Genomic DNA, 25,965 nt, shown 5'->3' on the forward strand with positions numbered 1-25,965 from the left:
TCATAACTGTAATTTTGCTACTGTTATGAATCGTAATGTAAATATCTGATATGCAGGATGTATTTTCATTGTTACAAATTGAACATAATTAAAGCATAGTGATTAATCACAAAAACAATATGCAATTATATATTCAATATGTGTTTTCCGATGGTCTTAGGCAGCCCCTATGAAAGGGTCATTCGACCCCCAAAAGGGTCGTGACCCACAGGTTGAGAACCGCTGCCCTATAACTTCTTGGGACTTTTAAAATTGCATAATGAACCAACATAAGGATAACTTTTAGAAGGGTAAAGTGGTCAACATAATGATTCAACTGAACTCTTCTCTCAATATGATTTTTACTCAAATTCTTACAGGTAATATATTTTATGGAATACTGTGCATTTTAGCATCTTTTCCTTCTTGAGAGTGTCTTAAATCAGAAGTTACATACACATTCTGCAAAAAGGTACTGGAACCAACTCACTTGGGCATCCCAACCTCTTAATGTTTCTCCCTCGCGCCCAGATGTTGACGGCTCTTCCATGAGCCCACGTGTGAAACTGGCAGGTGGTGGCCTTCGGCTTGAACCCCATCTCTTCTCCATGACTTAGATCCTCAGGGAGCTGCTTTATGCACATTTTCCCCCACAGCCAACTCTTACCTGAAGTGCACAGGAAACCTTACAGGTAGGCAGAAACCCAGCCTGCTTGAAGCTCCAGCAATTCACGCAAGCATTTCTCTATCCCCTCTACTGGTGCTCTGCACACCTGGACAGGTGAGGATGGTCTCACCGGATCTTTTACCGTAGGTCTCATTATTAAACTCTTGTGTATTCCACCCAAAGGAAGGTGACAATGACACTTCTCACTCACCCTCACCCTGTTTTCCTCTTTCCCTCCTAGATATCTGACTATGTCTCTGCTTTTAATATGAGAGTCCAGACTAATCTAGGATCTTTTCTTTTGGACTAATCCACTGATTACTTTCCTCACCCGACTTTCCACAAAATGTAATCTTGACTTGTCTTTTTACTCTTTACAAATAAGGAACCTTACATTTTTTTAAAAATATATTTTATTGATTTTTTACAGAGAGGAAGAGAGAGAGATAGAGAGTTAGAAATATCGATGAGAGAGAAACATCGATCAGCTGCCTCCTGCACATCTCCTACTGGGGATATGCCCGCAACCCAGGTACATGCCCTTGACCGGAATCAAACCTGGGACCTTTCAGTCCGCAGGCCGACGCTCTATCCACTGAGCCAAACCGGTTTCGGCAAACCTTACATTTTTAATATGTTTGTCCCCACAGAGCAGAGAGGAAATGAGCATGCTTCTCTTTGTCCACGATCATCCAGCCAGAAAACGAGTGGGCAGACCCTGGAAGCTGGGTTTGGGGTTATGTGTTAAATTTGGAAATGGACTGAAGAGCAAGCAGAGCTGTTAATAGCCTAGTCTCCAAACAAAAAAGACATGAAAATATGCAAAAAAAAAAAAACCCTCTGAAACCTAAAACATCACTGGAAATTTAACAGCAAGGAAAGATCTTATATTAACCAGGAAAAGTACTATGTAGGTTAAGTGTAGCTGGTGACTAGGCTCCCAAGAGACAAACTTGGTAATAACTAATGGTCAGGTCAATTTCTTCTTAGAAAAGTAAACTCATTTAATTGCAAAGCTTTTGTTTTGCTGGGGATTACAGGGAGATTGGGGGTGGGGTGGGGTTTTCAGGGTTGAGTTTGGGACCAGGGCTGAATGTCTCAAGGTAAGGAAGTCATAAGGCTGACCCATAACCCATCTCCTGCCATCCCTATGTAAACTCTCCCACATATAAATGTTGTTGTTTTGTAACAGAACAATATTTCGTGCCTGTTAGTTTAGAGCGCCTACTAGTTTAGAGGAGTGACAAATTATTAGCCTGCTCTGAATGCTCACATTGCTGAGTAGTTCTGGCTGCACCAACAAATAATATTTCTTCTCATTCCAACTATTACCACTTTTGAGCAATGGAGAGATGTTGAAAGCTTTCCATAACAACAGTTTTCAAACTTAGGTTTGCATTAGAATCAGCTGAGCATCTTTTAAAAAATTAATTCCTGAGCTCTACTTCAGATCTACACTATCAGTTTCTCTAGAGGTGGGACCGTGGATCTGAGTTTTCAAGCCTCCCTGAGACATTGTGATGCACCCAGTCAGGCCTAAGCCTGAGGACTGACCCTGGAGAACTGAGCCCCACGTACTTTCAGACTGTGGCCGTGGTTCATGGTTTTTTATATATGTGCACTGGGAGCCAGATAGACTGAATATTTTCTGCCTTGCTTTCTGTGCTCAGTTCACATAGAGATGCCCTGACAATCCCAGGGCCCATGTACATGTAGGAAGAATGTTGGAAGGATTCAGATTTATTTATTTCCCTGTCTTCTTTTTCCTGTAGAGACCCAAGCTAAGCATGCAGTGAAAAACAAAGGAAACATATTCAATGTAAGTCCTCTGAATAAAAAGAAGTTAATAGTGAACCATCTCAGGTCCTCTGTTGACCATTAGTGATCTAAAAGAAGAGCTGGAATTAGCGAGGTTTGCTGATGGCATAATAAGTGTCAGTCAATAAGAATTGCAAAGGAATAAGAGCATTCCAGATGGGTTTAAAGTTAGAAAATCTAATGAAATAACTCCTAGGGATATTGGATTTCTGAACCTTTCAGTCATCATACAGAAAACACTAAGTGCCAGTGTCAGGAGTTCAAGAAAACAGCAGCCAGAGAGCCTTCCAGAACTCTTGCTTACATGTTTGCTACTTCACAGTATATGGGGCAATGAGTAAACATTGCATTCAGAAGCCACTGCTACAAAGTAGATGCTGTTCAGCTGTTGATAGGATGGAAGAAAGGATAGAAGAAAAAATCTCTCTCTCTCTCCCAACGCTCTCTCAGTCTCTGTTTCCTTTTTATTTTTTCTCACTGTCATGCACACAAACACACTGCTCACGACTATGGCTTCTTTCAGGGTAGGAATTGTGTCTTATTCATCTTTGTAACTGTGGATTCCCACCCAATGATAAGTGTTATGGACTAAATGTTTATGCTTCCCAAAATCCATATGCCCAAGCCCTAATTTTCAGTTTGATGGTATTAGGAGGTAATTAGGTCCTGAGGGTGGAGTCCTCGTGAATGGGATTAGTGCCCTTATAAGAAGAGATAGGAGAGAGATTTCGTGTAAGATTAAGCAGGTGGGTGGCTGTCTGTATAACAGGAAAAGGGTCCTTATTAAGAACCTGACCATGCTGGCACCCTGATCTCAGACTTCTAGCCTCCAGAACTGTAAGAAATAAATGTTTGTTGTTTAAGCCACCCAGTCTATGGTACTTTGTTATAGCAGCCTGAGCTAAGACAGTAAGCAATCAATAAATGTCAAATATTGCTGAAGGTGAAGCATTATAAGATACTCTTTAATTTTAATATCTATGTGAAGTGGTAAACTGAAATAGAAAGCTCCATTTTTCTTATTATGATTACCATTTTGTAACTTGGAGAAGCTGTAAGAAAATAATTTATAATTCAAAGGGCTCTAAGTGGTAAAGCTGTATTTGTATCTGAGTATACAGTCCTTGTCCTTAACTGCAACTCTGTGCTGCTTCTCAATCACTTATAGAGGTAAGGTTGGTATGATAACTGAGATAGTTCTAGTGTACATAGTAAATAATCGCTTAGTGGTATTAATGTCTATTGTAATGACTGTTATTCTAACTTTCCCACTATATTAAATTAGCCCACTAAATGTACAATTCAAGATTTTGAAAATGGCTAAAAGAACAGCTAAGACAAAGTATCAAGCAGTGTTATCTAACAATAAATATAGGTATAAAAACATAGTGCAGACCCAGCCTAAACTGGTCTCACTCATTTGGGGACCTGACACAGCAGAGTTCAGCCCGAAGGGTCACCCCTGAAAGCTGCACTCAGCAGCAAGGCTTCCTGAGCACAGCCCACCCAGAGCTGCTGCTCCAGGTCCCAGGGACGAAAGTGATAAAATTGGGCTCTATCGGGCCTTGGCCTTTCACAGGTAAATCCAAATAACAATGGGGATATTATCTATATACTAGAGGCCCGATGCACGAAATTTGTGCAAGTGGCTCAGCTCCCACCACTGCAGCAGTGGCCGCCTCTGCCTCAGCCCCTATCGCTGCGGCTTTGTCCAGAAGGTCATCCAGAAGGTCGTCTGGAAGGACATCTGGAGGGATGTTTGGTCTAGTTAGCATATTATGCTTTTATTATTGTAGATATAAAAGCCTAAGCAACCGTCCAACCTTCCAACCACCCAACCAGTAGCTATGATGTGCAGTGACCACAGGGGGAAGACGCTTAACACAGGAGCTGCCAAGCTGTGGTGACTTGGCATCTGCGGTTCTCGGGTGATGCACCTAGAACCAGAGAGGAGGGAGCCTGATTCTGGTGTGCGTCACCTGAGAACTGCCCTCTCGCAATCTGGGACCCCTTGGGAAATGTTGGAGAGCCGATTTCAGCCCAATCCCCACAGGCCAGGCCGAAGGACCCCACCTGTGCATGAATCTGTGCACCGGGCCTCTAGTCTGCAGTAAATACATAGATTAGGCAGATAGTTCACTTTTTCATATGCTATTCAACTAATGTTTATTAAATACTTACTAAGCATCAGGCACAGTCCCACCCTCAGCTCCCTCTTGCCATGAAGAGAAGCAGGTCGACTCCATTGCAGTGGGACCCATGTCACACTCCACCTTCTGGCAGGTGCTGCCTCCCAGGCAACAGCCCTTCACAAATCCAAGCTGAGAGACCCCTGATGGGGCACAGAGAAATGTTTTTCTAGTGGTGGTGAGGGCCTCGTGGAGAATTCCGGATAATTTATAATTAGGAATCTAAATACATCTACCCCTGCCCTAAATAAACAGCCCCTGATTTTGAAGGTGAAACAAGAGTGAACTTAACCAGTTGGACCTGGAATGAACCACACTGGTATCAGAACAACACATTTCTCTCACCTTCTCAATGATTTCATACCTTGACTGGTCTTTAGCTGGTCTCACCAACAAACATTTTCCATTCATCATAAGTCTGTTCTACATCTGCTCCTGCCTGGTGTGTAACCTGCCAAGTCCAAAGGAAGGTGAGCAGCCTATGTCCCATACTTCTTTCTTAGACCTTTACCTGCACTGACCAGTAACCTCAGACTGACCTGTCTAGACCTATTGATCACACTTCAGCTTATATCTCCTAATGGCCAAGCCTGAATGACCCATTCTCCCAACTTCTCAGAGCCTGGCCAGCCAGAACACCAGATATTTGTATAGTGAAAATAAAGTAAGTAGGCACTTTAATGATGCATAATGCATAAATTCCTAACTATATCTGTAACTTATTAATAAAGTAGTAAATGGTAATAAAATAACAATAAGAAAGACACATTTTAACATTGAAGTGAATCACTTTATTTGTGGGAAATATATACATTTACTAAGTAAGTCTCTGTATGAAAATAGGAAGATAAGAAATATGACAATATGGTCCTCATCTTTGCCTGTCTTGATTCTCTCTAGCTTTTGTCAGTTCATGTTCCTCTGTGAACCTCTTGGTTTCTACTATGCATACATATATTTCTTTCTCCTAACTTCTAAACATGTCTCCTTATTAAGCCACCATTTGAAGGATTAATTAAGCACCTGCATATCCATAGGACTTTTCCAGGGGCTGTCTTCCCACATATTTTCTATTTATGTTTCATTAAGTGTCTCATTCCAGACTTTTCTTGTTTGTTCGAATATATTTTGTGTCACACTCTCTCTGTGGGTTACTGTTTATGGCTCCATGTTTATTTATATCCCTACCTTATGATTTTATAATCCAGGTTGTGATCAATCTTATTTGTTTTATAAATTCTGGTGTGTTCTATATAAAGAATGACATTGGATATATTGCAATAGATTGAGTTGATCACTTAGTCTTCTATGTGTGAAGTTAGGATTTCTTATGATTCTCTGACCCAGTAGAATATAAAATATACAACTGTGTAGAAATCCAGTGTTCTGGGATAACAGATGCTTTAGTCTAATATGGCACATTTGTCCAGAGATACATAAGCCAGAAGTGGTCTGATTTCATATCTTATCTATTGAATGAACCAGTCCTGATTTTTCTTCATTCAGTTATCTGTAGGTTGGAGATTGTATAAGGGCTGCCTAGATTCATGAAAAATTGTTAAATTGAACCGATTTTCAATGAAGTAAATGGTAGAGAGAATTAAACACAGTTTTAGGGCATGAACACTAATGAACACTACGAAATACAGATTCATCTTTCTTGATACCAGTATCTCTGTAGATATTTCCTGATGTGATAGCCTTGAACAAACTTGGAACATCAATACAGCAGGGAGCAGATGGATTGGACAGCCCTGGGTGATTTGGAGTTATGGAATTTTGAGTTTCATGGTGATAGACTCCATTGTATTGGAATTCAATATGTTGAACTCAATGAGATATCAGGCTCACCCCAGCAAGAGCATACGGTGCCTATTGTTCCAAAGTGAAGATTGAGGGGTGGTGTTGTGTGGACAGAGAGTGAGAGAAAGAACTAGCCACCGACACTGCATCTTAATACTGTGAGAATGTCAAATAGTCGTATTTTCAGAGTAAGAAGTGTTGGCTTACCATCCAAATCAATCAAGGTGACTATTTCATATGTTGATAAGCAATTGTTAGATAGTTTCTAAATGTCCCCCACAGTCTCCTGTCACTCTTAGCCAATAAAGGCTTTCCAAGAATCTAATGCAAATTCTAGTCTATGGCACCCTCTCCCTCCCCACACACCCAGTGCATTTAAAGGATTCAGCAGATCAAATTGGAATTTTCAAAACAGTAAAATTTCAAATATTATTTTTAGAGAAAATTGTCTTCAAAATGACTCCTCAGAATCCATTTGAGGATATAAAAAGGATGCACCAGCTTTCCTTGTTTGGTACCACAACTTTACTGTTGTGAAATGTCATCTTTTTCTGTGCTAAATTTTCTTGGCCTGTTTTTGATGTGATGTTAATGGGATATTTTCAGAATTCCACATCTGTCCCAAGCTACAAAGAAACATTTATAACCATCAGCTTGTAGACCTTATTATAGGAGTTTTAAATATAGACTCTAAATATCCTACATCTTTCAAAACCATTGATCGCCATTGATCAAATAGAACTAAACTGCTTTTGAGTCTCTTTGGATCCCTTGCATAAATACATATCGAGGTGCTGTTTTAAATGTCCATTAGATCTTAACATTTCTCTTTGGAGCCATTACCATTTATCATATGACTGTAAATATAGATTCAAGGATATTTAAAACACACATTATTTACCCAGCAAGGCTTAATGGCTCCAATAGATGTATTAGAACTCGTTTATAACTCTTCTCCAAGAATACATTGTGAACACCTCCCATATATAAATTTTATTTTATACCAAGTAATAAGATTATGCTACTGAGTAATTTACCCAATGTTTTAAATAAAATATATTTTTCAAAGCATGCACATTCAACAATTTTGTGACTTGGTAAAAGTAATTTGTTTGGGGTAGTTCTTTTGTAGAAGTAGCCAACCATGGTTTTACTGAAGCACTTTTAAAACAAAAGAAAATTATTTTTATTTTTTTATCTTTATTATTGAAAATATTACAGATATCTTCATTTTTCTCCCCATTGACCCCCTCTACCCCACCACCCACCCAAAGCCTTTATTGCACTATTATCTTTTCCATGGGTTATGCATATGTGCATATAAGTTCTTTGGTTAATCTCTTTCTGCAAAAAATATGGAATGCTTCACAAATTTGCATGTCATCCTTATGAAGGGGCCATGCTAATCTTTTCTGTATGTCCCAATTTTAGTATATGTGCTGCCAAAGCCAGTGCAAAAAGGGAAAATTCTTTACCTTTAGAGTAAAAAACAGATTATATTTTCTGTTTTTATTAATATTTATTATTTCAAAGTTAATCTACATATTGGTTAAAATCATTATTTCAGAAGACCTAATGATTACTGGAACAGAATAGCCTAGACACCTCCTTCACATGCATAGAAACTTGATGACAGAGGAAGCTATAAGCCAGTGAAAGAAAGAGTGGGCTAGTCAGTAAGTGATGCCAAGATAACTGGTTATGCACAAGGACATCATTAGACCTTCCCTTACACTGGGCCCCAAATAGTTTCCGTGTGGATTAAAGAATTAAATGTGAAAATGAAAAACTTAAAACATTTAAGAGAAAATATCAGAGACTATTTTATGACTTCTGGGTAGGAAGAGACTTCTTAAGCTACCTCATCAACTTTAAAGGCAGAGATAGATAAATCAGGATATATTAAAATTCATAATATCTATCTAAAAATATATCACAAACCAAGTAGAAAGAAAATCTAGAAAAATATTGGAAATGTATCTTACAATAAAGGATTACTGCCCTGAGTATAGGTAATTTATGCCTGTAACCAAGAAAAAAACAACAGAATTGAAAAGTGAGTAAAGGGTACAAGTAGAATAATCACAAAGAAGGAAACGAATGTCAGACCCTTCCTGATGACTAGGTGTAGGCAGAATGAAGCAAAGCAATGCCATTTTACCTTATCAAGTATGCAAAATTAATATGTTTGAGAATGCCAACAGTTGGAAAGATTGTGAAGCAACAGCAACTCTCATGTATGGCTGGCAGGAATTTTAATTAATATCACTGCCGGGGTCCAACAGTGTTCAGTTGATCAGCAGCCTAGCCAGGATCTCTAGCCCGGATCTCCAGCCAAGTTCTGGTCTGGATCTCCAGAGAGGTTCTGCTTCGGATCTCCAGCGAGGCTCTGCAGCCATGTTCCCTCGCTAGGTTCCCCAGCCAGGCTCTGTCCAGGTTCTCCAGCCAGGTTCTGTCACCAGGCTCCAGTCAGGCTCTCTTGCCAACCTCTGCAGTCAGGTTCAGTCCAGGATCCCCCGCCATGTTCTCTCCAGCGAAGTTCCTCTGTCTGCAGGTTCTGTGTAGGTTCTGTCCTCCTGGCTCTCTTCTAAGTTCTGTCTGAAGTTCTGTCTTGTAAGTTCTGTGTTCTAAGCTCTGTCTTCTGTCTCTAGATTCTGAGTTCTGTCTCTCGAGTTCTGTCTTGTTACATCTGTATTTATACCAGTTGATTCAATCCCATCAATCTCTATTACAAAGGTTAGGGCGTTTCTTATCTCCATTCCAGGGAGTAAAGATTATGTAGCTTAAGCATGATTGTTCATAGTTAAAGTGATTAATTACCCGCCTGGCACTTAGTTGAGGGGTTTTATTCCCTCCCTAACTTCAGGGGAAAATCCCTACCTGGGGATTCAACCTTTCTCGGAGAGGTGACCTTGGTTAAAACACAGCGCCAAGAAGGTGAGCAAACATATTAAGAACCGTATGCCATATATGCCAGGTCCCTTGAAACAGCAAGGATGGACCGGCTCCCGGCATATCACTGCTTTAGATGTAATATGTTGGCAAGATGTAGTAATGTTGAAAGTGTGTATTCCCTACTCTCTATGTGCCTAGAACAACCCTTACACATGTGTATTAATACACAAGTAGATTTATAAGGATATTCATAATTGTTTACTAGTATAATAGTGAGTATTTGGAAACAGCCAAGTCTCCATTAATGGAAGGATTAATAAATAAATTGTAGAATAGTCAAAAAATGCAAATCTCATTTGGCTAAACATACTAAATACCAAAACAAACAAACATCTGAAATGGAGTAGAGCAGCATATATCAAATAAATAATGTTGAAGGAAATATTGGCAAACTGGTCATTTAAAGTTTAGAAACATGCTAAATAATACCATGAATGCTATGGATTTATACCTGTGAAAGGAAAAACAAAACATTCAAGGGAATGAAACACCAACCTCAAGCTAGTCTTTAATTTGTGAATGGACTATAGACAATGGATGAGAGAGGTACACTGGGTTCTTCAATTGTATTTCACTTGTTTTAATTTTTTTAATGTTAACATTTTTTATTTAGAAAATATCTAGAGCAAATATGGAATAATACTGAATTTGATAAAGCTGGGTATACTTGGATGTTTATTATGTTATTATCTGATTTTTTAATTCTTGAAATATTTCTATTTTTAATTTTAAAAAAGCAGAGAATAGTCTCCTTCCCAACTCTTTTCCATTCCTTGCATCACTTCCCAGAGGCAACATTATTAACCACCTTTAGCTATTTCTTCTAGCAATTACTGCTGTGTCTCTAGTTAAGGTAAAAATTCTACTAATTGAAACATTATCTATCCCCCAGGATGAAGGTTAATGATTGTACTCACTTATACCACTTACCACCTTTCCTCCGCAGTTTTGAAATATAGTTATATCAAGATGTTCAATTTCTCTATTGGTTTGCATTAAATTGCAAGAAACATGTTATACTTAAATCTTAATTTCTTGTTCCATCAGGTATAGATAGCTTCTTGCTCCTCTTATTTCTAAGATGGGTTCCTCTTCCCACTCTCCACCCTTGTGCCTCTGAGATGTTTTCTTTTGTGCTTTTACATTATTCAGATCAATACCATCTACATTCTGTTCCATAATCATAATTAAATTTTCTGTATTCTGAGCTAATTCTAAAAGATCAAAATCAATGAAGAGTATTTATATTATTGCGATTATTTAATGTGATTTAAAATAGATCCAAGCAGTGAATCATAGTTTCATTTCCTTCTCATGCTTTTCCTGGAAATTTTAATTGCCTTTATTTCTTGAATTAGCCACCATTATTATTTCCTTGAGTTGTTCAAATGTTCCATAATTTCAAGCATTCCATTTGAGGGGCTGATGTGATTAGGAAAGATTTTTTTTAAAGTAGTAATGAATCTGGACAGATAACTAAATTACCTCCCAGAAGTCAAAAGCCTACGAGAAAGAAACTACTTGAAAGCATAACCCATCATCATGAAATGACTTATTAAAATGATTTTTTTTGAATCTTTGACATTATATTAAACTGGGGTTGAAATCTTTTTCGAAAGAAGTAACAACCAAGTGTGCAACATAACTTCTCTCTCTAGCCATAACCAGGAGAGTATACTTGATCTGAACTCACCACCAAATAGTCTTCCTGACATGTCACTGAGTAATTTCAATTAATATTTAATCCAAAATTATTGCAGTGATATCTTTCTGTCAGTCTATGTGTCTCAATTTTATGTTACTGGGTTACAAATTATCACAAGTTTAGCCCACAGCTCTGTAGGCAGAAGTCTGGGTGGACTTAGGTTCTATATGTAGGATCTCACAAGACCAAAAGGTGTGAACCAGGCTGGGTTGTTACCTAGAGGCTCTGAGAAAGAATCTGATTCCAAAGTAACTCAGAAGATCAACAGAATTCTGTTTCTAGTGGTTTTAGGAATGAAGCCCCATTGCTGGTTGTCAGCTAGAGGTTGCTTTTTGTTCCTTGCAGCCACCTGTATTTTGCTCATGTGGCCCATTTAATCGTCAACCTTCAAATTTATACTTTTCTGCTATCAGCTGAAGAAAGCCCTCTGCTTTAAAGAGTTTCCATGATTAGATCAGACCCACGTGGGACATTAATTACATCTGCAAAATCCCTTAAAACACCACCTAAATTAGTGCTAACTAGAGTAGGAGACACCATCTTGGGGGTGGGGCATCTTTAGAATTTTGTTTACAGCTCTATCACCTTCCTTTCTTCCTTCCCCCTTTCCTCCCTTCATTCCTCTTTCCTATCTACCTATCTACCTACCTAATCTAGCTATCAACTGACTAGCATCTATCTAGCTTTCCATGTAAATATATGCCTCTTTGCCATTTTATTTATGTTCTTATTCCAGAAAGGACACCCGTAGTTCAGACTTTTCAAACACAGCATACAGTAAAAGTCAAGTGAAAAGAAAAATAAAAGCACGGGTTAAGATAGCAAGTTCTCTTGCCCCTCCATTAGTGTGGGTAAGTGGGCCAACTAGAAGAGCAAATAAATGTTAGCCACAAAGATAGTGAACTGACACCAGACTGTAATAGAAGAATGCCTGGTGTCACTTTCCTTCATCCACTGAGCCTGACTTTTGGATCCAACAGCAAAACCCAAAGTCTAAATCCAAAGTGTGGCGCTCTGGTGGGAAATGAGACAGAAGTTGAGCAGCATCGGAATATCTAGTTCTTTATGTGTGGGATGTCATTAAATATCCAGGAGTAATTTGTAAGCAGTGTGCATCACTCAATTTTTGAATCCATAAATCTGAAAAACATGGAATCAAGAAAGAGAGAGTACAGTTTAATAGAGTAGGGATGATGGGTCAGCAGACATTTGGTCCTGTCCAAATGTCTACAGAGACATGTGGTCCACGCCAAATGGTCCTTGATATTTGGTTCTGTAAAAGACATCCACGCTTAGAAAGCATCCCAGGTTTCAAAACTATTTATAATTTTGATTTATAGGACTAATACATTGAAATTACTGTCATGTTTTATTCGTTTAATAATTGTGTTGTGGCTGTATTGCCAATAATAACTCTGCTTGCCTTGGTAGCCTACTGGTAATGGCACATGATCAAGGACATTTTGGCAGGGATCAAATGTCTCCATGGATGTTTTGGATAGTGCTAAATACCAAGGACCTTTTGTAATGGACCAGGTGGACATTTTGGACAGGATCAAATATCCTACAAGGGGTACACATGTGTGGCAGATCATGTTTCTGCTTTCCAATTGCATGAAGCAAATGTCTAACAATGCATACTATGGACTAGTGTCTAGGTAGCAAAATGGGAGTGCATTGGCCCTTCTACAAGTGATAGATTCTGCTTCCAGAGGGAGCAGGTACTGCAAAGAATAAAGTGTCTAGTCCAAGTAAGTGTGAAGTATTATATTTCTCAGGCTTTTTTTCCCCCTTCCTAATACTTTTTGAGAGTATACCACATTCTACATATTTTTACATAGAAAATGGCACTTAATGTGTTTTGCAGAGTAATAAAAGAAAGAGATAAGGAAATGGATATGTAACATATTACATGGCTATTAGTTATTAAGTATTGAGCAAGATGCCTTTCACATTTCATTTTATTTAGTCCTCAATACTTCATGAGGTAGGCCATATTGCTTTCATTTCACAGGTGCACTCAATGAGCTAGGACTTACTGGCATCCTGCTATAGTGGTGGATTTGGACTTAACCCTGGTGTGTGTCCCCAAGGACTTCTGATGGGAAAGTGTCAGAAGGAGGATCTCAGAGAAGTGCATTAGAGGTTCCACATATGTGAGTCAAATTTCTTGGTTTAATACATCATTTAGCTGTACATTAAAAATATGATAAAATATACTCAAGATATGATATTCAAATTTTAACATATTACAGATAAAACATACAGTTCCCCTGCTCTGCAAAATAAAGTGATGGTAACAAACCTACTCCACCCTGGGGTCCCCATCTCAGACTCCACCTCCCTCTTCCCAGCCTTCCACACGCAACCAGTCATCCAATCCGGAGGTTTCCTAAATCCCTAGTCTTGGTCAGCATTCTAGTCACATACTTACATAGCATCCTGTAGCACTTATTACAATGATTATTAAAAAGTAGTTTTTGTGATTAATTTTGTTTAATGTCTATCGCCTTTGCCAGATTTAAGTTCCACAAGAGTGACAAAGATAGTTTCTCACAATTATATCTCTAGTCATAATATGACTCTTTGAACCTACAAATAAGTTCCAAGTTAGATCATTTTTGTGGAGACCTCAGATCAAAGCTTTCCTATGCCGCTGTCTAATCGAAGAGTACCCTGAGATCATTAGACATGCTGTCATGCTGTAAGGAAACTGTTCTCTACTGTGATTTCTCTTTGACATGAATCAAGATTTTTTTTACAAATATACCAGTATTATGTAACCACCACCAACAACAAAAAAGTATCAAAAAATAAATTGGATGCTGACCTCTATAACTACCAATTTCAAAATTTAGGGTTCATATAAATAGCTGTGCAACTTGGTGATTTACTGTACAAAATAAATATTGCAAGCTTGAATTTATGACATTTACCCAGCTTCATAAAAATACCTCTTTAATCTTTTTTACATAGGGAGATGTAATAAGAAATTTAATTTGGGAAAAAAAAATAATTGAATAACTACTGATATAACTTCCAAAAAATAATGCTGGGCACAGAAGAGGCCCTAATTAAATTGTGTTGAATGAAAGAATGAGTGAGTGCTACATTTGGTTTTATGGACTGAACGTGCCCCCTCCAAAATGCAAATGATGAAATCCTACCCTTCAATGCGATGGTATTATGAAGTGAAGTCATTGGGAGGTCATTAAGGTTAGATGAGGTCAGGAGGGTAGAGTCCTCATAAATGGATTCGGTGTCCTTACAAATGAGGATACAATGGGAAGTCAGCACCTGTAACTCAGAGGAGGACCCCCCCCCCCATATCTGACCATGCTGGCATCCTGATCTCAAGCTTCAATATCCACATCTGTGAGAATACATTTCTGTTTTTGATACACCACCCAGTCTATGGTACTTTGCTACAGCAGTACAAATGGATGCAGATATTTTGGAAATGCCTACACATTAGTCCTTGTGTGGCTACTACTTCCACTTTACTCATCAGCCATCTCTGTCCTCCTTTCTCTTTAATTTTTATCCCTTTCTCTCCTTCCAGCTACAACATCTTTCTTTAAATAATGAAGCTTTTTAGTAAAAAGCTTTGGTAAAGGTTCACCTTTATAAAGAAACTTGCTACTTTTAGAAATAGTCCAGACATATACCATCTGAATTTCTCTATAAAAATATTTTCTATAAAAATGGCAAATAAGAAGCTCCTATTTGAAGAAACCAGAAAATGTGAGAGCAATTTCCTTCTTGGTTTAAAGACAATAGAAAAAAGCAACAGAGAGACTTTCCTTTTATGTGTTTTTTTTTAAAATGTTTGTGTTTTGACTTTTAACATTATTAGGATTTTCATAAATATTTGAACCCTGTGGAAATAATCTCATCAACATTCTATTTCTAGGTCTATAAAGCAATTACATGCTGGAAAGTGCTATTTTATTGTAATAAAAAGGAGAGTATTGGTGATATGTGGTTTGTGGTTTATTAAAGCCAGCTTGCTTAGACTTTAAAATGAGTAATTGCCAGCATAATTACTGTTTTACATTATGTGATCTGCACTCAGCTTTTCCCCTGAATCAGTCTTTCTACAGGTTTATGGTGCTCTTGCTTGCAGGACTAAAGAAAATGTAGTTTAATTATTCAGCATCTATGGTGTTACCTATAACTGTGAGTCCGCCTTCCACAAAGTGGTCCTAGAGAGTATTTGAGTTAACTCCAGTACAAGAATACCCACAGACTCTTGAAAGCCTTGAGATCCCAGACCCTCTGATACTCTCTTCCTTCTCTCCTATGTACTGAAGATCTCACACCTTCCCAAACAGCCACATTGCTTCTTCACTCACAGAAGCACTCTCTCACCCTGGCTGACAAATCGGAGGGGGGGTGTCTTTGGGGCCCCACATGCCAAAGGATCTGACTCACCTGTTCTTCCCTCCTCCTCCTCCTCCTTGTGGTCTTCCTCTTTAGGTCACCCAGACACTGGAGACAGTGGTAAAAGTCACAGGGCTTCTGGAAGAGTCCTAGGTCACTTGGTGCAGTGTATATTGATTCTAAGACCCAGTGGTCATTCATGTGATCTGCCTGCTATGAAATTTTGTTTATTCTACTTTTATCTCAGACAAGTAGATTATAAACTCTAGAAGACCACAGTTATCTTCCTCGCTTTTGTATTACTGATGGCAACTTGCACACAATAGGTGGTAATGAAATATGGAAGGAGGGACTAACCTCGAAAGATGAGCCTGCATGGTTTGAAGCTGTCCCACCCCCTGCTCCCCACCCCCAAGAGCACCCAGAGAGATCAAGCTGGAGAGGCATGCATCCATCCTCATACCATCCTTAGGTTTGGTATTTGATTTATTTTGCCTCTTTGGAGTCTGTGGGGTCAGGAACAGAAAGAACTAAGAGGGACCCTTTGAGTGACATGTTAGTGGTCTTCTATGCTCTCCCTAATTTATTTTCAGGTGAGCTAGCATAGCTGTTTAGCTATGGTAATTATCACTGAAGAAACCGTTGATACCCTCTTTTGTTGCTATTTCATTATCCATTGCTGTTATCCTTTTCCTGACATAGTAAAAAAGCAACAAGTACTGTGAAAAGAAATTTCTTCTATTGATGAAAAGCAATATAGAAATAAGGATGGTTTTGTTCTGTTTATAATCCTCCTACCTTGATAGGCCTTTGGCTTCTAAGATAATGACATAGATGTGCCTTGTAGCATTTTGAAGTTTGCTGCTCACTTAGGAAATAGTGTATTGTGTCATTCTTATCGTGTGTTTAAGGGTGTCATTAAAAGAACAATTCACATTAGCACATCTTCATGTTCTTTATTCATTGCATATATTTTATAAGAGCTCAATGAAAGACTATGTAATGATAACCCCTGCAGGAACTGAAGAAAAACTATACAATTTATGAAATGACACATGGTGAGCTGATAGTGGAGACCTAGAAACTGTGAATTAACAAGCAGACTCTGCAGAAAGTTTAAATTCTTCAAAACCTCTCATGCTGATTGCTATATACTGAGGCTAATGATAATTCTTCTTGTTGAAGAACAAGGTGTTTATGTGTTTTTATGGTACATATCATCTGAGTGCCAGGTGCTTAGACATATTATTTTAGAACAAGACACAGCATTTTTATATCTTTATCTACTTAATGACCTCATATTTGCCTCTGCTGGTGATTTGTGTTCCAGTCAGGAGTCTTCAGGGATTAACCACACGCCAAGTGTTGTCTCTGAGGAAGATATTTCTACAACCAAATTGAACTAAGCTAATTAGAATATTAGCATAAATCACAATATTTATCTAATAATAATGTCTAAGAGATTTATATTCTGGGGAAATTGACAGACATATTCTTTCTATTAAAAGAAAAAAACACATCTCAGGTCTTCATTTACTGAGCTAAAGGCAAATGAGCCAATATGGCCATGGACTAGTAATAATATAATACACATTTATGACTTTTCAAGTCATCCCCATGTACTTTCACAGATATTACCGTACTGATTTTCAATAGAAATATATTTTATAGTCTACATTACCTTATCTGAACTCTTAGGGTGAAATTTATTTCTTAAATAAAAAGTTTCAGACTTTCAAAGGTAGTATTGTGTGTATATATATATATATATATATATATATATATATATATATATATATCATGTATTATATTGCATCCAGGGTTTATACAGTTATCCCTGTCATCAAGCTCATTAATATTACTGCAGTGAAACTTACAAATATTCACACAGAATAAGTTAAATAATAAAAATAAAGAATCTCACATCAGTTTAAATTAGGTTTTGCTAATAAATTATTTATGGAGAAAAATTGGTTTTCAGAAATTGGAGATTGAGCATATATGTAAGGGACTATGAACTTATACAAAATAGATGTTAAAAACCTAGGTTTTCACTAACAAGGGCCAAGAAACAAACACAAATTATTAATAGACTATCCTTGTTGTTTTTTTATGCAATTTTAATCATTTTACTTGGGTCTCCTGCCTCCTTTTTGCATTCATATTTATGCTTTTCTCAAGATTTTTTCCCCCAGGGTAACAACTCTTAAATTTCCCATTTTATTTATTTATTTAATATTTATTGTTGAGATTATTACAGATGTACCTCTCCCCCCCCACACATAGCTCCCCTCCACCCAGTTTCCACCCTGCCCCATGCTCTCCTCATCCTATTGCCTGTGTCCATAGGTAATGCATGTATATATATAAGATCTTTGTCTAATCTCTTCCCACCCCCCACACCCCCTTCCCTCTGAGAATCATCAGTCTGTTTCACTTCCATGCTCATGATTCTATTCCATTCACCACTTTATTCTGTTCATCAGATTTTTTTGTTTTATTTTTAGATTCAATTATTGATAGATGTGTATTTGCTGCCCCTTTGTTATTAATATTTTTTATCTTTATATTTTTCTTCTTCTTCCTCTTCTTAAAGAATACCCTTCAGCATTTCATATAATACTGGTTTGGTGGTGGTGAACTCTTTTAGCTGTTTCTTGTCTGTGAAGCTCTTTTTCTGACCTTCAATTCTAAATGATAGCTTTGCTAGGTAGAGTAATCTTGAGTCTGCAGGCCAACACTCTATCCACTGAGCCAAACCGGTTTTTAGGTAGAGTAATCTTGGTTGTAGGTTCTTGATATTCATCACTTTGAATATTTCTTGTCACTCCCTTCTGGCCTGCATAGTTTCTGTAGAAAAATCAGCTGACCATCATATGGGCACTCCCTTGTAGGTAACTAACTGATTTTCTCTTGCTGCTTTTAAGATTCTTTCTTTGTCTTTAGCCCTTGGCATTTTAATTATGATGTGTCTTGGTGTGGTCCTCTTTGGGTTCCTCTTGTTTGGAGTTCTCTGTGCTCCCTGGACTTGTAAGTCTATTTCTTAAACCAGGTAGGGGAAGTTTTCTGTCATTATTTTTTCAAATATGCTTTCAATATCTGGCTCTTTCTCTTCTTCTGGCACCCCCCATAATTCAGATGTTGTTACACCATCTTCATTTTTTTTGGATTATTTTTTCTTTTTGCTCTTCTGGTTGGGTGTTTTTTTCTTCCTCATATTTCAAATCACTGATTTGATTCTTGGGATACTCTAGTCTACTATTGAATCCTTGTATATTATTCTTTATTTCAGTCAGTGTATGCTTAATTTCTGACCAATCTTTTTCCATTTGTTTGGCATTCTCACTAAGATCATTGAAACTCTCACTAAGTCACTTGGAGGTTTCTAGAAGATTCTTCAGTAACCTTAGAACTGATTTTGAACTCTATATCCAGTAGTTTGCTTTTTTCCATTTCTTTCATTTGTGACATGTTTCTTTGTCTCTGCATTTTGGCTATTTCCCTGTGTTTGTTTCTATGTATTGGGTACAGCTGCTAAGTGTCCTTGAGTTGCTAGAGTGGCCTTGCGTAGTAGGTGTCCTACAGGGCCCAGTGGCTCAGCCTCCCCAATCACCTGAGGTGGACACTCTAGGTGCACCCCTTTGTGGGTTGTGTGCACAGTCTTGTTGTAGTTGAGCCTTGATTACTGTTAGTGTCCTGGGAGGAATTGACCTCCAGGCCAATTGGCTGTGGGTACCAGCTGTGACTACAGTGGAGAGCTGCTGTGTAGGAGACACGCTTATGGAGCAGGACTTGCTTCAGTGGGGCTTTGGTGCTCACTGAGTCTGCCTTTTGAGTGTGTCACTTATGGATGTGAAGAGTTTTAATCTGGTATGGTCTCACACTGATCACTGGATACACTGGCTCTTGGATCTTCAGGGAGGTGCAAAGTCAGCCCCTGCCTGGGGCCACCCAGCAGGAGCTACAGAGAGATCTGCAGATTCTTCTTCTTTGTATCAGGTTTGAAAGTGCCCAGACAAGGCCCAGCTGTGAAAGGAGGCAGGCTCGTGCTGGTGCCTGGTCTTGGGCCTTTTATTGATAGGTTTGGGGCTCCCTGACCCAGTTGCAGCTTGTTTGATAGGTTTTTAGCCTGAGAAAGAACAGGCCATTCATATGCAAAAGCTGCTGTGTACAGCTTGGGTGGGGTTGTAAATTGGGTGGGGAGGAGTCTCAGGGAATCACCAGGGCTGAGCAAACAGAAATGGCTGACAGTCAGCTCTGCAACCAGAGAGGTCCCAGCAGGGGAACAATGACTTCTGTGAACACCTTCGTCTGGAAGAAAGCCACCCCTGAGTTAATGCCCTGATGCCAGATAGTCCAGTTTCTCCTTGTATGTGTCTGTGTCCCTCAGAGCCTCACCAGGCACTGGAGCTCAGAGGAAGTGGGATCATGTACATGCAGTTTGTGTGCCGGCCTTTTAAGAGTAGCAGCTGGGTCTCCAGGAGCCTCTGTGCCACTGAGCCCCAATCTGCACTGATTTTTACAGCCCATAGTTCTTACTGTCTGTAGGGACTTCTTTTCCCAGCTTTGGGACTTAGGGCTGGAGGTCTGGTGTGGGGCTGGAACTCTTTGCTCCTCCAAGCAGCCTCTGCAGAGATGATCTCCCTCCCGGTTAAAACAGCCACCCATGTGGGTGCTAGACCAGCCTGTTCAGTGCCTCCACACCTCCTACCAGCCTCAGTGTGCTTTCTTCTTTACTCCTCTAGGTGTAGGACTTCCATTCATCCAGATTTCCGTTGGTTCTGGATGATGGTTGTTCTGTATTTTAGTTGTAATTTTTATGTGGTTGTGGGAGGCAGTGACTATAGGTGCTTGCCTACGCCACCATCTTGGTCTTCCTCTAAATTTCCCATTTTAACAGTGAAACAATATGTGTTTTGGAGCCAGACATATCTAGGCTTTAATCCTGCTGTCACTTTCTGTAATTTACTTGAAACTTTGATAACTCATTTTATTCACCTCTAAAGTGAAGATAATGATATTTATCTTGTAGGATTTATCTGAGAGCAGGCAGATGATAGATAGATAGATAGATAGATAGATAGATAGATAGATAGATAGATGATAGATAGATTTTATATATATATATTACTATATATAGTACTTAGCCTGATGAAGTCTGTAGCAAAGTTTACCCAATGTGTCTGCTCCCCTCTTTTTGCTTAATGGCAGAACATTAATTTTTAGCTGGTGCATGGCCACGATAAATTATGACTATGTCCTCCAACCTTCCATAAAGCTGAGTATGTCCATGACTCAAAGTTGCAGAAGTGCTGCCCTAGCTGGTTTGGCTCAGGGGATAAAGCATCGGCCTGTGGACTAAAGGCACCTGGGTTCCATTCCAGTCAAGGGCACATGCCCAGGTTGTGGGCTCGATCCCCAGTGGGGGGCATGCAGGAAGAAGCCAATCAATGATTCTCTCTCATCATTGATGTTTCTATCTCTCTCCCTCTCCCTTTCTCTCTGAAATAAATAAAAATATATTAAACAATAAATAAATAAATAAATAAATAAATAAATAAATAAATAAATAAATAAATACTGGTTGCACTTTATTGCTAGCCTGTGGAACTAAATAAATACTGGTTGTACTTTATTGATAGCCTGTGGAACACGATTCTGGATTTCCTCATGAAAGACAGAAGCCAAAGTCTATCTTGTGAAGCCATTGTTATTTTGGATTTTCTCACATTTATAGCTGAACCTGTTTCTGATAAAGCTTTCAGTAATGTTGGTTTTCTTGAGCTGTCCTCATATCCACTTTTTATTGACACTTCTAAACTTTCTTTGTAGTTCTAAATCTTCCAATTTTGTACATCTGGTTAATTTCCCATGGTGCATTCACAACCCTCTGTGGATAATTCCTCCCCATACCCTTGCCTGGAAGTGCCTTCTTTCTCTGGCCCTTTCAACATGACCTGGGTATATCTAGTAGTTTGTATGTAAATTATTTTCCATAACATTTCTGTTTCATCCTACTTTCATTTCCTTTAGCCTCTTAAAGATCTTTTTAATGATCTCATTTTGAATTCCTTTAATTCCTATTTTATAATCCTCGAACTCTTTTGATGTTTCCTTGTGAGATACTTTATTAGACTTTCTTTTTACCTCCTTGTTCCCAATTTCTTCATCACATCCTTTCTTTCTTCTTTGTTTTAGTCTTATTTTTCTCATTTTAGAAAAAGTTTTCTCTTCATTGCTTTATTCCCCACTTGGGGTTATATTGGCGTCTTCCCAGAAGGTGGACCGTTTCAGAAGTGAAGCTCATATATCCTTCACAACACTCTGGAGAGATTAAAGCCAATAAAACATAATGTGCACATTATGTTAACATTTATGCCCACTTAAAACACACAAAACATTAGTATATATTGTCTGGGTACACAAAAATGTGGAAAAAGTAAGAAAAAAGGCACTGAATAGATACATGTCAACTTTAATAGTGATTACATGTAAGGAAGCAGCAAGGGAAATGAAGTAAGGTAGGTGTCTTTCGTTACAGCTATAATCTTTTAAGCAGCTTTATTGAGGTATAACTGACATACAATAAACAATACATATTTAATGTGTACAATTTGATCAACTTCAACACATATAAGCACTGTGTAACCATCTCCACAATCAAGATAGTGAACTTGTCTGTCACCCCCAATAGTTTCCACTTTGGTCATTCTTTCCTTTCGCTCCCCCTCCCACCTTCATCCAGGCAAACACTGATCCTCTTTCTGTGACTATGGATTCATTTTCATTTTGGAAACTGTTATACAAATGAAATTATAAAATATATACTCTTCTCTTTTGGTATGGCTTTTTTTTCTGTGTGTTATTTTGAGATTCATTCACATTTTGTGTGCATCAATAGTTTGTTCATTTTTATCACTGAGTAATATTTCATTGTATAGATAAACCATAATTGTTTATCTTTTCACTTATTGGTAGGCAATTTGGTTGTTTCTAGTTTAGGGATATTATAAATAAAGCTCCCAGAATCAGTTTTTGCAAGCCATGAATGAACTTTTCTTTACTTCTTTCTTTCTTTCTTTCTTTCTTTCTTTCTTTCTTTCTTTCTTTCTTTTTTTTTTTTTGTGTGTGTGAGAGAGAGAGAGAGAGAGAGAGAGAGAGAGAGAGAGAGAGAGAGATTTGTTTTTCCACTTATTCATGCATTTATTGGTTGACTTTTGTATGTGCCCTGACTGGGGATTGAACTCCCAACCTTGGCATATTGGGATGACACTGGAACTGAGTTACCTGGCCAGGGCTGAACATCTGTTTTTATTTCTCTTGAGTAAATACCTGGGAATGGCATGCTGGATCACATCGTAGGCATAGGCTAAACTTTTTCAGAAACTGCCAAACTGTCTTCCAAAGCTGTTGCACTACTTTATGTTCCGATGAGTAGTGCTTGAGATTTTCACTTACTCCACACTGACTCCAACTTTTGGTACAGGGGAGCATAGTATCTAATGGATATGTACTGGTATCTGTGGTCTGAACTTGCATTTCTCTAATGACTAATGATATTGAGTATTTTTTCATGTGCTTATTTGCTATACATATAGCTCCCTTAGTAAAGAATCTTTTCAAATCTTTTGCCTATTTTTTTAATATTGCCTATTTTTACTGTTATTTGTTTCCTTATTATTGAGTTTTACAAGTCCTTTATATATTTTGGATACAAATCCTGTTAGATATGGGGTTTGTTAAGACTTTCTCCCAATATTTGGCTTGTCTTTCAATTCTCTGAGCAGTATCCTGAAGAGCATAATTTTAAATTTTGAGTAAAATATATCATTTTATTATTTTATGGATCGTGATTTTGGTGTCACATTTGTAAAATCATTACTAACCTGTGACCACAACGATTTTCTCCTATTTATATTTTTCTGTTAGCTTTCGAGTTTGTTTTACATTTAGAATTATGACCCATTTCAAGTTAATTAGAAAATAATAATAAACCCTGTCTCTGTTTTATTTAGATAGTTTCTATTGCTATATCTTCTAATTTACTAATCCTCTCTTTTGCAATCTCTAATCTGTGGTTAATCCCACCCAGTATATTTTTTTTATCTGTGGTTATTCCCATCTAATAAATTGTTGTTTTCATGTCTAAAAGCTCATTTTGTATTATTTATATATTTTCAATGTCTCCGGTTAAGTTTTTGAACATGTTGAATACAGTTATAGTAACTGTTTAGTATTCTTGTCGGCTAATTCTAATATCTTGGTCAGTATCGGATCTGTTTTGGTTGGTTTTTCTCCTCATTATGGGTGGTATTTGCTCACTTCTTTGCATGCCTGGTAAGTTTTGGGTGGCTTCCAGATTTTGTAACTTTTAATTTGTTGGTCTTCCTATAAATATTATTAAATTGAGAAAATGAGTGTGGGGGGGCTAGTGGGGGGGGGATAAAGACACATTTGTAATACCTTAACTAATAAAGAATTCAAAAAAAATTTAAAAAAAATTTATACTTAAATACAGTTAATTTACTTGGAAATGAATTCTTTAGGTCTTGCATCTGAAAATTTTTAGGTGGGTCTAGAAAATAATTTTTACTCATTAGCCCATAATTTTGAGATTATCTAGTTTAACCAATTGGAACTGGCACAATTCCCAGCCCTGAGTGAGAGGTCAAGTAATGTTTCCTCTAATCTTTTAGGGTGGTTTCCTCCTTGTTCTTGGACATTTTTCTTTTTCTTTCTTTTTTTAAAAAAATATATATTTTATTGATTTTTTACAGAGAGGAAGGGAGAGGGATAGGGAGCTAGAAACATCGATGAGAGAGAAACATCGATCAGCTGCCTCCTGCACACTCCCTACTGGATATGTGCCCACAACCAAGGTACATGCCCCTGACCGGAATTGAATGTGGGACCCTTGAGTCCACAGGCCGACGCTCACTGAGCCAAACCTGCCAGGGCTTGGACATTTTTCTTACAAGTATTGTTTTCTTCATAACTACAGTTATACTGATATTAATTGTCTATTTTCTTGTCTCTCTCCACCACTGATTATAAAATTGTAGAACTTCTTAAAGGCAAAGACAGTGGCCTACTAGGACACAGCCTGGCAAAATGTTCCCATTCAATAAGTACTTGTTGAATAAATGAGCAAAATAAAGTAGGAAGGTCAAAATAAATAAGCAAAGTATACTTTCATTATTACAGTATATAATTTCAGAAGGGAGATTACTTCCAGTTGGTGCTCAATAAACATACTGAAAGAGTTAAAGAAGCCCGATATTATATTCATGTAACTAATTTGTATCAGACCCACTTCTACACTTCAGGATTCAGGCCTTCTAGTTTAGGGCACTTTCTGTGGCATCATTTCATGTTCCTGAAATATAGGTAAAACAGAGAAATACCCTAGAATTGAGTTTAAACAGGAAATGCCTTAAGTATTTATAAAAAAAAATGTCTCTTTCTCATATTAACATTGTCTTCTCCTGGAGTGTATGAGTTTAATAGTGAGTCCTTTCAGTGTTATAGGGTCCAGACATCACCTTCTCTTTTGTCACCGTGCTCACAGTTTGATATGCTCAAATATTGAAAAGCTTTATCTGGGAACCCAGTGAAAATAACACTTTCCCACAATCATGATTTTAATCAACCATTTCTGTCCCAACACATGAAAAATAATCGCACTCCAGAAAGAGCCACAAGTTTTCTATTGTACCCTGTTAAAAGAAGTACTTTCTAAAAATGGAGTTGGTGATCTTTATTTATGTCAGGGGATTGTTATATGGTGTACAAGAGAATATGTGCAAAAGACCTGGCTTATAGTTGTTGCCAAGTAAAAGCTGGTTCTGCTTAAAGAAAAAAAAGTACTTTGTACCATTCAGCTTACAACCAAACTCTACAACAAAGTGGTAATGGTAATGGAAATTGCCTCCTTTTGGTGTAGGTGGGAAAGAGAGAGAGCAAAAGAGCCAGACACTTGCTTAATATCAAATTGTGAGTTTTCATGTGTAGGTGAGCACTGTGAATCATCTCCAGGTGTATGCCCAGAGGGGGCTTAAGGAGCAGAGTCTGAGCCTCCTTTCATTGTCTAATCCAAGGACAAATTTCTATAATACAATTAGCATATCTGCAAGCAAGGGAAAGAAAAAAAGAGTTTTCTGGGTTCAGTGGTTAATGACAATGCCCACGGAGGGGGTGGGGATGAGCAGGGCATGTCTTCTCTAGGATGGTAGGTAGAACACCATCCTGGGCTGGAATCCCAACCTCCTTAGGTGCTATGAGCACAGTACCTTTACTGAATTAAAAAAGTAGGGCAATTCTTGCACCCTCTCAGCTGAAATGGAGCCTTCAACGGAGAAGAGAGAAAGCATGGGCCATTCTGTACCCTCAACTACAAACAAGCAGATGGAGCGGAATCTGCATGGCATGAGATTCTTCATTCAGTAAACTTTCATTCTTGACTTCTG

General features: G+C 38.1%; 1 protein-coding gene and 1 non-coding gene across 2 annotated transcripts in view; one reads left to right on the forward strand and one right to left on the reverse strand.

Annotated features, from left to right (window-relative positions):
* The window catches only part of HS6ST3 (heparan sulfate 6-O-sulfotransferase 3), a 703,200-nt gene that overhangs the window by 583,851 nt on the left and 93,384 nt on the right, over positions 1 to 25,965 (forward strand). The gene's annotated exons all lie outside the window — the stretch shown is intronic.
* Positions 7,806 to 7,911, reverse strand: LOC132228912 (U6 spliceosomal RNA). Its single transcript, XR_009451518.1, has one exon. It is a non-coding gene; the product is annotated as a U6 spliceosomal RNA (small nuclear RNA).

The sequence above is a fragment of the Myotis daubentonii genome, chromosome 2 (assembly GCF_963259705.1).
Source record: "Myotis daubentonii chromosome 2, mMyoDau2.1, whole genome shotgun sequence".
Classification (NCBI taxonomy): domain Eukaryota; kingdom Metazoa; phylum Chordata; class Mammalia; order Chiroptera; family Vespertilionidae; genus Myotis; species Myotis daubentonii.